At 43.6% G+C, this 12493-nt stretch overlaps 1 pseudogene; it reads left to right on the forward strand.

Annotated features, from left to right (window-relative positions):
* The first annotated feature begins 10075 nt into the window (after positions 1-10075).
* LOC128565623 (keratin, type I cytoskeletal 18-like) lies at positions 10076-11572 on the forward strand (annotated as a pseudogene).
* The last annotated feature ends 921 nt before the right edge of the window (positions 11573-12493 follow it).

Raw genomic sequence — 12493 nt, forward strand, 5'->3', positions numbered from 1 at the left:
TATATACAAATCGTTATGGGATTAGAGTTGACCAAGACCAGGGAAAGGTTCCAAAAAGCAGTTGACACCCCACAAAAGTTGTGTATAAAATCTAGACTCTGTGCTTTCCTCAGGGGTTGCAGTTACTAGGATGGGGCCTGGTTTGCTGTCTAAACCATTAAAACAAACATTTCTTTTCTTGCTAAAACTTCACGCATTCTTGTTCTCTTATTATCTCAGTGATGACCTAGAACTTCCAGTAACACAGCCCTAACATTTCGGTGAGGCAGCCAGGAGCGGCTCTTGTTTAAACTTTGGCACTTTGCCTGCTTGCACCTGCTTTCTCTGATCATTTACTCTGTCTACTTGGTACCAGTAACCCTTCTTCGGTACTGATACAGGGCTGGACAGTGACCCCCATTTTCTAGGCCTGGGGGAGTTCAGAAATCAGTTTTATCACAGACCCCTGCCTCTAGGCACAAACAGGCCCCTTCCCGGCTGCCTCCAAGCAAAGCCATGAAAAAAAAGCAGCCTGATGGGTTCTGGAGAGAGCACACAGCCTACTCCTTTGGCTGCGGCAAGAACTGCCATGACTGGCCTTTCTTTGCTAATTTTAGGATTTTCTGCCTGCAGACTTTGGCCAGTTGTGACATACTTCCCCAAACTCCTGCCCACAGGATAGGAAAGCCATATTTACAGCACTAGACAGAAGACACAGGGGGCTTCCCACTTGGGTTCTCTCATATTGGCTGCCAGAGGTTCTGTTCTCTCTCTTTCTCTTTTATCTTCCAATAAACTCTGTCCTGTTACTTACTGGAGTGGTCTGGGGTTTCATTCTTTGAACCTTGAGATCTAAAATCCACAGAGAAATTCTGGCAACAGTAATGGGAACCAAGAACCTGGGCACAGGGGGACCTGACATCTGGTCCCGGCCCTAATGCTTTTTGCATCTTTGTTGGAAGTCAGTTGGATGTGTTTGTGTGAATATTTCACTATCTCTATCTTATAAGCTAAACAACTTTGTCCTTTTCAGTAGTCGCCCCATGGTATACAATATGAACTTTATTTTTTTGTAGAGACAGAGTCTCACTTTATCACCCTTGGTAGAGTGCTGTGGCATCACAGCTCACAGCAACCTCCAACTCCTGGGCTTAGGTGATTCTCTTGCCTCAGCCTCCCGAGCAGCTGGGACTACAGGCACCCGCCACAACGCCTGGCTATTTCTTTTGTTGTAGTTTGGCCGGGGCTGGGTTCGAACCTGCCACCCTCTGTATATGGGTGCCCTACCCACTGAGCCACAGGCACCACCTACATATACTTTAAAGTACATAAAGTATATGTACTTTAAAAGTAGATATTCATGTATTTGAGTTGAATTAATAGTGTATGACTGTACCTGTAATGTAAATGTCTCACAACTGCAAGTCATATACTTGGTGAACTTGTAGGAAAAGAAGGCAGAAAACAAGTTATTATCATTCTGTTATTGCTACTGGCAACCTTGGACGAGGCTTCACAATGCAGAGAAGTGTCTTGTGTGCTTGTTGGTAGTCTTGGCCATACTGAACCCCTCTGGCTTCCACAGCAGCCCCCAGACACGCCTCTCGCCAGCCTCCCTGTCTCCTCGCTTCCTCCTATTGTGGGTGTAGCTCCTTCTATTATTAGAGCCCGACAGAAATAATAATAATAATAATAATAATTTTTGAGACAGAGCCTCAAGCTGTCGACCTGGGTAGAGTGCCGTGGCATTACTGCTTACAGCAACCTCCAACTCCTGGGCTCAAGCGATTCTCTTGCCTCAGCCTCCCAAGTAGCTGGGACTACAGGCGCCCACCACAACGCCTGGATATTTTTTGGTTATAGTTGTAGTTGTTTGGCCGGCCTGGGCTGCATTTGAACCTGCCAGCTCTGGTGTATGTGGCTGGCGCCTTAGGTGCTTGAGCTACAGGCGCTGAGCCTCTTCTAGGATTCTTACAGTGCTATGCCTTGGGTTTAAGTCTATTATCTACCATGAATTAATTGTTGTGAATGGTGAGAGGTGAGTATCCTATTTCAATCTGCTACATGTGGCAATTTGATTTTCCCATTTGTTAAATAGAAGGAATTCTTTCCTCCAGTGTATGTTATTGTCTGCTTTGTCAAAGATCAGATGGCAATATGAGGATGACTTTATTTCTGTTTTTCTGTTCTGGATTATTGGTTTATGTCTCTGTTCTTGTGCCAGTACCATGTTGCTTTAGTTACTATAGCCTGGTAAAGTGAGACCTCCCTATTTGTTCTTTTTGTTTAAGATAGCTTTGGCTATTTGGGTTCTTTTCTGGTTCCATACGAACTGTAGAAAGTTTTTTCTAGATCTGTGAAAGACAATTTTTTTCCTTTTAATACTCTGAAAAATATTCCTTCTTGTCATACAGTTTGCATCATTCCAATAAGAAGTGTGCTTCAGGCAGCGCCTGTGGCTCAGTGAGTAGGGTGCCGGTCCCATATACTAAGGGTGGCAGGTTCAAACCCGGCCCTGGCCAAACTGCAACAAAAAAATAGCTGGGCGTTGTGGTGGGCGCCTGTAGTCCCAGATGCTCAGGAGCCTGAGGCAAGAGAATTGTAAGCCCAAGAGATGGAGGTTGCTGTGAGCTGTGTGATGTCATGGCATTCTACCGAGGGTGGTAAAGTGAGGCTCTGTCTCTAAAAAAAAAAAAAAAAAGAAGTATGCTTCATCCTTATCGTTGATTCTCTGTATCCATGGGTCTTTTTCTTCTCTGGCTGTCTGCAGGAGGACCAGGTTTCCCGAGCATAGCAGATGTGTGTGATAAAGGTGCAGTAACTCCATGGAGCGTGGTGCTGTCCAACATAGACAAATAGCCCCAGGGAATGGAACAGGCTGAGACAGAGTCACACAAGGCCAAACATGACCTCTAACCAAGGAGCAGAGTGGTGGGGAGGAACACGTGTGTCATAATGAGTAGGGGCCATTGAATAGCCACCACCAAGTGGATCAAGGGGCCTCTAGCTTAAGCTGAAGAGGGTCATGATGTGACCCATTAACAGAACCATAAAAGAACCTGGCTTCATATCCACAGAGCAACCACAGCAACATTGAGGTGCAGGAAATCACAGATAATACCTGCTCTCCTTATTGTCCTTGTTACCACTATTGGTCTCCCTGCCCCTGCAAGGCCTATGATGGCCAAGCCTCCAGTGCCCTTTTGGGGGCAGAAGGCTACCCAGGGCATGGTGGGTGGTTCTGGGGAACAGCTTCCCCAGGTGGGAGTAGCTCAGTTGTGACCACCTGCTGGTCCCTTCCCAGGATGCCCAACCACAGCCCTTCACCCTGCAGGGCACATACTGAGGGAGCTCATGGAGGCAGGTGGGGGCCTCCACCCACTCAGGTACTTCTAGGTGGGGATCACCCTCGGGCAGATATTCTTGGTATGTGGTCCCTGGGACTCTTTCAGGGGAGGAGAGAAAATTATCTTCAGAGAATACTCACACATCACCTGTATCCCCATGCTCCTCTGCTCATGAGGGAAGAAGGGAGGTTTCCAGAGGCTTCTTAACATGGGATAGAGCCTCCCACTCAAAGCACAAGCAGCTCCAAGTGTCCATCTCATGCCTATGAGGCCAAGCATCAAAGGAGTTTGCAAGAACGCTCATCTTACTAAGGTCCCTTTGTAAAGAGAACAGTTAATTGTTATAAAGCATGTGTACTTCACGTTAACATAGACTGGGCAAGTTACTGTCTTTCAGAAGCAGTTACAATTTTAACACAGTTTCTGAGTTACAACTGCTGACACAGTAGATTGGAGAGGTCTATTCCCCATCCACAAAAGTTTTTCAGGGTCCTTAATCCCTTTTCAGACTGAGAACCTCAGGTCTGTTCTTGGCCCTGGACTCTCTCTTGTGCCCTTCACTCCTTTACTTCCAGGGAGACAGAAGAAAGCCAAGGAGTTTGGGAGAAGCAGCCTGGAGTGAACACTGCCTTCGCTGTTTTTCTTCTGGTGTATGTATCATACTTTCTTGTTTCTTTGCAAGTCTCATAATTTTTAATTGAAAACTGAATATAGCAACTCTATATACTGGTCTCCCATCCTGAGCTAGTCTCAGAATCTACTTACTTTGACTAAAGACCCTTCATTCATTTCAAATATACACTGAAAGTATCTCCATTCGCACCCTGTGAACTACTCTACTTCATTTCAATACTTTACTTCATGCAAAAAGTTGATAATTCCTGAATGTCTGTAGGTGATAGGTTAATCCCAGAAAGAAATCCTGGCACTGCCACTTTCCAAGGACGCAATAACTCATCACGTTAAAGATTTAGCTGCAAACATGAAAACTGAGTTAATATAGCCTCTGCACTTACATTTGGAAAAATCTACAGGCATTACTGAACTTCAGGTATTGCTGTAGTGTTAGCACCTACTGACTATTGGAGAAAGTCTTATGTGGGAATGGCTGGCAAGAAACAAAAGTGGTAAAATATTCAAAATGTGAATAACTTTTGAATTTCATGGTTTCTTCTTGAGCAACTATGTTGAGATCTTTACTGAGGGTACAAAAGCAATGATGCCTTAAGGCCACTTGTGCTTAATGTGAACCCAGGCAGTGGTGAAAAACTGTAAGGGCATTAGTCATCTTATTCTTTGCTGTCATTATGCCTTTGCAGTGTTTTTAAAAAAGCCATCTTTACCTAGGAGTATGCTTGATGAAAGAGTAAAAAGTGTTAATTGTATTAAATATGACCTGAGGACATGCCTTTTTCATGTTCCCTGTGACTCTGTAGAAGCGTATAAGTAATACGCTGTGTAACCCAGTGCAACGATTTCCTCAGGCTAAAGAACCATGCAATTGTTTCAGCTGAGAACGGAACCAGCCTCTTCATTCCGTGCTTCTTTATTTTTACTTGAAACCATAACTGATGAACAAAGTGAGTTTGTTATTCCAAAGAAAACAACTGGCAGTTTTTGTTGCCAATGATACTGAAAGTATGGTCTTGATAATAAACTATTTAACAGAAAGAAAGAGGAATAAACTCATACCATATAATTACCCCTTTGAAAAGAAAGATCATAGCCCACAACTGCCCCTGCCCCTTTGATTAACCACTACGGCTCAACTCATCGTATTTAAGATTAATCACATGTTGTTTTATTTGAACGTTGGGAAGAGCCCTGAGCAGACAGCAGGGGTGTGAACTCCGGGTCCCAGTTCCTGCCAGACTACTCTTTAAGGACACTGATAAATCCAGCTTCACAGAGAAGAGGAAAAAAAAAAAAAAAAAAAGGAAAAAGAGACAGAGCCATATAATAGCTGCTTCTTCTGTCATCAGTTTGCAGCAATCATTTTTTTTTCTTTATCCCCACTAAAATCCCCGAACCCCTTACTCTTGAGGCCAGCTCTTCTCCTTTATTTCTTTTGTGCTGTGCCTTTCCCTTCCTTTGAGAAATAAAATAAATCTTTTTACTAAGCCCATCCTAATCTTTGTGTCAAGAATTCTTTTTCAGTCCACACTATTAGTTCCTATCCTAACAAATACCAGTTGGGCTTTCAAGTGAAAATTAGAATTTTGAAAAACACTTGTCCCCTACTTTGACTATAATAGCTTCCCAATATTTAAAGAGTTTTCTGATAAGTGGTACTATATCAAATATGGTAAATAGATACATAGATAGATACGGCTATAGACAGATATAGTACATACGGTCACCCCCCAGTATCTTTAGAGGATTTGTTTCAGGACCCCTGCAGATGACAAAATCCTCGGAAGCTCAAGTCCCTGATATAAAATGGTGTACTATTCGTGTATAATCTATGCACATCCTCCCATATGTTATCTCTAGATGAGTTATAATATCTAGTACAATATAAATGCTTAAAAATAGTTGTATACTGTATTTTTTAATTTTTTTAAATTTTTTGTTAAGCAGGACTGGGCATGGTTTGAATTCACTGCCCCTGGTATGCAGAGCCTGAGCTAAGGTACCCAGCAATTATACTGTATTTTTTTTTTTTTTTCTGGTTTTTGGCTGGGGCTAGTTTTGAACCCGCCACCTCCGGCATATGGGACCGGCGCCCTACTCCTTGAGCCATAGGCGCCGCCCAATTATACTGTATTTTTATGTGTAATATTTTTACCATTGTATTGTTATGTTTTGCTGTTTTTTTTTTCTGATTGTTTTAGCTCAATCCTCCATAGCCCAGAAGAATGAAATGAGTACCAGTCCAAGAGGTTCCAAAATGAGACTCAGGCAGTTACAGGACAAGTGGAGGAAAAAGGGGAAAAGGAATTAGATATTAGCAGTTTCCAGAAATTAGAGAGAATATAAACTGATATGAAATCTTGACAAAAGCATGAATAAACGACAGGAGAGAAAAAAAAACTTGAAAAATGAAAAAAAACATACCAAAAAACAAAAAACGGTAGATAAGAGAAATAGTGTGTGGCTTGGCGCCCGTAGCTCAGTGGTTAGGGCTCCGGCCACATACACCAAGGCTGGCAGGTTGGAGCCCAGCCTGGGCCTGCTAAACGACAATGATAACTGCAACCAAAAAATAGCCAGGCGTTGTGGTGGGCGCCTGTAGTCCCTGCTACTTGGGAGGCTGAGGCAGGAGAATCACTGAAGCCCAAGAGCTGGAGGTTGCTGTGAGCTGTGATGCCACAGCATTCTACTAAAGGCAACATAGTAAGGCTCTGTCTCAAAAAAAAAACAAAAAAAAAAAAAAAGAGAGAGAAAAGTGTGGAATAAGTCTTAGTGAAGACCTCCACCTAAAAGACAGATTTAGGAGGCTAAAATCACATGAGAAAATGCAAATAAGTGAAGAGACAGTGATGTTGAGAGAGAAAGAGGAAACAAAGAAGGCAACCTGAGAGGTGACATTTGCCAAAGGCTGAGGTTGATGAAAAATAGAACAAAGCAAAAGAAAAAAAGACCTTGAAAGGGTGGCGCCTGTGGCTCAACGGAGTAAGGCAACAGCCCCATATGCTGGAGGTGGCGGGTTCAAACCCAGCCCTGGCCAAAAACTGCAAAAAAAAAAAAAAAAAAAGACCTTGAAAGCAGAAAGTAAGTAAACTTCCCTAAAATAAAAAGGCCTGATGTAAATTCAAAAAACATCAGTGTATCATTAAAAAAGAAGTCACTGAATTTCAAGGGCAATAGACACATCTCATAGGCATTTAAGCAGGAAAAGCTGTCTCCTACAAAAGAAAAACTGAAATCAGGTTGGTTACAGACTTCTTTCAAAATTCATTTTGTTGTGACATGTATTATGCAAAAGAGTACAAAGGCCATGTGTGATTAAGGAATATCACCCAGGGGAAGGAGCAGCTCCCAGCAGGCCTCTCCTGAATCTTATGCATCTTTGTTCTACTTCCTAGACACATGTTTCCTTAAACACTCTTGAGAGGTTTATTTTTGAACCTGACATAAAATCACCTTGTGTATACTCTGTGATTTGCTCCTTTTGTTCAACATTATCTTCTTGAGATTCATCCAGATGAAGGTGTGGCTTTCCATTGTCCCAACTTTGTGATCCTGACACATGGGGTAAGGGAACAAGGAATAGATGGCTAGCAGCAGTGGGAGCCTCTCTTGGCCTTTATGAGGTGACACCGGCCATTCCCCAAGTGTCTCCACCAGGGCTGTCTGGGTGTCCTCAATGCTCAGACTTGGCTCCCCCAGTTTTTTCATCATGCCAACCGCGTGGGGTGCAAAAAACCCGCATTGTGTCTATAAGTCGGGGCAGACAGTTCTTCTAGAGACTCTTGGTAATAGGGTGGTGTTCAAGGACTTTGACAGAATCATAAATCTGAAAAGAATCAAAATCTCATATGAGAATTTTCTTTTTTAAATTTTTTCTTTTTTTAAATTGCAAATTAATGTGAAGGTAGAATTAGGTTACAATGTTTGCATTTGTTATGTAGGGTCCCTATTGTAATTGTGTCCCACACCCGGAAGTATGCCATATACCCTTACATTGTGCCAAGTGGGAGCACACTGATCCCCCTCCCACCTCCCCTCACTCTTCCCTCATTCAACCTCCCCTTATCTTGAATTGAATTGAGTTTTTCTCTCATGTGAGCATGTTTTAGATCATTTACTGGCTCCATACAGTATTGAGTACATTGGATACCTGCTTTTCCATTCTTATGATACTTTACTAAGAAGAATGTTTCATTTCCATCCAGCTTAATATAAAAGATGTAAAGTCCCCATCTTTTTTATGACTGCATAGTATAACATGGTACACATAATAACACAGTTCATTAAGCCACTCCTGGGTTGATGGGCATTTAGGTTGTTTCCCTATCTTGGCAATTGTAAATTGAGCTGCGAAAAACAATCTAGTGCAAATGTCCTTATAATATAATGATATTGGGTAGATGCCTAGTGATGGGACTGTGGAATCAAATGGAAGGTCTATTTTGAGTTCTTTGAACATTCCACATACTTCTTTCCAAAGAGGCTGTATTAGTTTACAGTCCTATCAACAGTGAAAAAGTGTTCCTTTCTCTCCACATCTGTACCAGCATCTGCAGCTTTGTGACTTTATGATGTGGGTTATTCTCCTTAGAGTTAGGTGATATCTGAGGGTGGTTTTGATTTGCATTTTTCTGATGATTAGGGATGATGAGCCTTTATTTTTTCATATGTTTGTTAGTCAGTTATCTGTCTTCTTCAGAGAAGGTTCTGTTCATGAACACTCTTTTTTTTGAGACATTGTTTTGTTATGTCACCCTTGGTAGAGTGCTGTGATGTCATAGCTCACGGCAACCTCCAACTCTTGGGCTTAAGTGATTCTCTTGCCTCAGCCTCCCAAGTAGCTAGGACTACAGATGCCCACCACAGTGCCTGGCTATTTTTTTGTTGCATTTGTTTAGCTGGCCTGGGCCAGGTTTGAATCCGCCACCCTTGGTGTATGTGGCTGGCACTGTAACCACTGTGCTATGGGCACCGAGCCCATGAATACTCTTTTAAAGAGGGAATTTGAGCTTTATAGTGATCAGGGAAATACAAATTATTATAAAACATCAGTGAAATACTATTTTACATCCACTCACCTGAAAAAAATCAAGATACTAAGTGTTGATGAAGATGTAAATCAGTAAGAATTCACACACATTGTTGGTGAAAGTGAAATGGTCGTGCCAATTGGGAAAAGGTTCTATTGTTTTATTGTAAAGTTGAACATCGCATACCCTCTTGCATATCCTCTACACCAGGACACAATTTGGGTTTTTTTTTTTGCTCCAACTAAATCATTTAGTTTCCCTTAAAGAAAAGACTGAAAAAACACAACTTGTAAAACAGCATTCTGTTTTGTTGCATTACTGACTCTGTATAATGCCCATGGATGGGTCTATCTATGGCAGAGGTCTAAATCCCATGTACACATATCCAACTCTTGGGCTTAAGAGTTGGGTTTTTATTAATTGTTTCCAACCCTAAACTGGGGAGGGGAAGACAAACTGGCTTTATCATTACATCAATAAATGTGGTATATTCACATAGCAAAATATTTTACAGCATTAAAAATTAATCATATGTCTGTAGAGCAATGTATATGTATCAAAGAAACAACTTTGAAAGCATAAAGTTGCAGAAGAGAATATACGGCATAATGCCATTTGTCCAGGCACCAGCAGACTCCATCTGGTGAGGCCTGCTTTCTGGTTAACAGACGACAGCTGCTGTGTTCTCACACGGTGAAAGTGCTTGGCTAGCTCTCAGCACCTCCTTTATAAGGACACTTGTAAATCCCTTTCATGTGGGCTCCCCTCCATAACCACATCATCTCCCAAAGGCTCTGCCTCCTAACTCCCTCATCTTGGGGGTTATGATTTCAGACTTTTGCGGGGGCGGGAGGGGGGGGAGAGGACATAAACATCCAGACCATAGTAACATTTTTAAAGTTTCAAATAGGCAAGACAAAGCAATGCATTAGAGACACAAAGAAGCAATTTTAAATGTATTATATGAGACTGTATCTAAAAAAACAAACAAACAAACCATATATGTATCTCCAGGCGGGATGGCTCACACCTGTAATCCTAGCACTTTGGGAGGCTGAGGTGGATGGATAGCTTGAGCTCATGGGTTTCAGACCAGCCTGAGCAAAAAGTGACTCCCTGTCTCTACTAAAAATAGAACAACTGAGGCAAGAGGATTGCTTGAACCCAAGAGTTTGCAGTTGCTGTCAGCTACGATGCCACGGTACTCTACCCAGGGCGACAGCTTGAGATTCTGTCTCAAGAAAAAAAAAAAAAAACAACAACAAAAAACAAAAAAAGTATTATAAAAAGCAAAGACAGGGAGCTTGCCCGAGTCTTGTCCTCTCCTCTTCAGACATCACGTCCTTCACTACTCGTTCCACCACTTTCTCCAGCAATTACTGGTCCCGCCTGCCAGCAGCGTAGCCAGCATCTATGCAGGCACCGGGGGCTCGGGCTCCCGGATCTCCGTGTCCTGCTCCACCAGCTTCTGGGGTAGCTGGGGGTCTGGAGGCCTGGCCACGGGGATGGCTGGGGGTCTAGCAGGAATAGGGGGCATCCAGACAGGGAAGGAGACCATGCAAGAACTGAACGACCACCTGGCCTCCTACCTGGACAGAGTGAGGAACCTGGAGACCCATAATCGGAGGCTGGAGAGCAAAATCCGGGAACACCTAGAGAAGGGGCCCCAGGTCAGAGACTGGGTGCATTATTTCAAGATCATTGAGGACCTGAGGTCTCAGATCTTTGCAAATTCTGTGGACAATGCCTGGATCATTCTGCAGATTGACAATGCCCATCTTGCTGCTGATGACTTTAGAGTCAAGTGTGAGACAGAACTGGCCATGCGCCAATCTGTGGAGAGCGACATCCATGGGTTCCACAAGGTCATTGATGACCCCAATATCACTTGACTACAGCTGGAATCAGAGATTGAGGCTCTCAAGGAGGAGCTGCTCTTCATGAAGAACCATGAGGAGGAAGTAAAAGTCCAACCAGCCCGTATTGCCAGCTCTGGGTAGGCTGTGGAGCTAGATGCTCCCAAATCCCAGGACCTGAGCAAGATCATGGCGGACATGCAGGCCCAGAAGAGCTGGCCAAGACCTGGTCCCAGCAGATTGAGGACAGCACCTCAGTGGTCACCTCTCTTTTTGCTGAGGTCAGAATTGCTATGACAATGCTCACAGAGCTGATGAGTACAGTACAGTCCTTGGAGATCAAACTGGACTCCATGAGAAATCAGAAGTCCAGGTTGGAGGACAGCTTGAGGGAGGTGGAGGCCCGCTATGCCTTGCAGATGGAGCAACTCAATGGGGTCTTGCTGCATTTGGAGTCAGAGCTGGCACAGACCCAGGCAGAGGGGCAGTGCCAGGCCCAGGAGTATGAGGCACTGGTGAACATCAAGGTCAAGCTAGAGGCTGAGATCGCCACCTTCTGCCACCTGCTGGAAGATGGGGAGGACTTCAACCTTGGTGATGCCCTGGACAGCAGCAACTCCATGCAAACCATCCAAAAGACCACCACCTGCAGGATAGTGGACGGCAAAGTGGTGTCTGAGACCAACACCACCAAAGTTCTGAGACACTGAGGCAGTAGAGCAGCGTGCCCTTATGCCAATAAAGAGTTCAGAGGTCACTGGAAAAAAAAGAAAAAGCAAAGATAGGCTCAGCGCCCGTAGCTCAGTGGTTACAGCTCCAGACACATACACTGGGGCTGGCAGGTTTGAACCCGGCCAGGGCCTGCTACACAGCAACAACAACAACAACAGCAACAAAAGTAGCTGGGCGTTGTGGTGGGCACCTGTAGTACTGGCTACTTGGGAGGCTGAGGCAAGAGAATCGCTTAAGCCCAAGAGTTGGAGGTTGTTCTGAGTTGTGACACCATGGTACTTTACTGAGGTTGACATAGTGAGACTGTGTCTCAAAAAATCAAATCAAATAGCAAAGATAGAGGTTACCTCTGGTGGGAACGGGGGAAATGGGATAAGAGAGGAAGGCACATGTAGGAGCTTACGACAGACACACTCTCTCTGTTGTCCCAGGCTAAAGTGCCATGGCATCATAGCTCACAGCAACCGCAGACTCCTGGGCTCAAGGGATCCTCTTGCCTCAGACTCCTCAGTCAGCTGGGGTCATAGGCATCTACCACCACCCCCAGCTATTTTTTTCTATATTTAGTAGAGTCAGGGTTTCTTGTTCAGGTTGGTCTGGAACTCTTGAGCTCAAGCAATCCACCAGCCTCAGCCTCCCAGAGTGCTGGGATTACAGGTGTGAGCCCAGTCTTATGTTGCAGTTCTTAAGTAGGATGGTGTATTCGAGAGAGGGTAGTAATTTTATTACCATGTTTCACAACTACCTGTATGTAATATACCACATATTCTTTCTATATACTGCTTACTACATTTATGTATGCATTGCATTTTATATAAATTTATATTTATTTTTTCATTAAGTCATAAACACATAGATTATGTATACATTAATGCATTTATGGCGTACAATGTGCTGATTTTAAATACAATTTGGA

Source organism: Nycticebus coucang, chromosome 14 (genome assembly GCF_027406575.1).
Source record: "Nycticebus coucang isolate mNycCou1 chromosome 14, mNycCou1.pri, whole genome shotgun sequence".
Classification (NCBI taxonomy): Eukaryota; Metazoa; Chordata; class Mammalia; order Primates; family Lorisidae; genus Nycticebus; species Nycticebus coucang.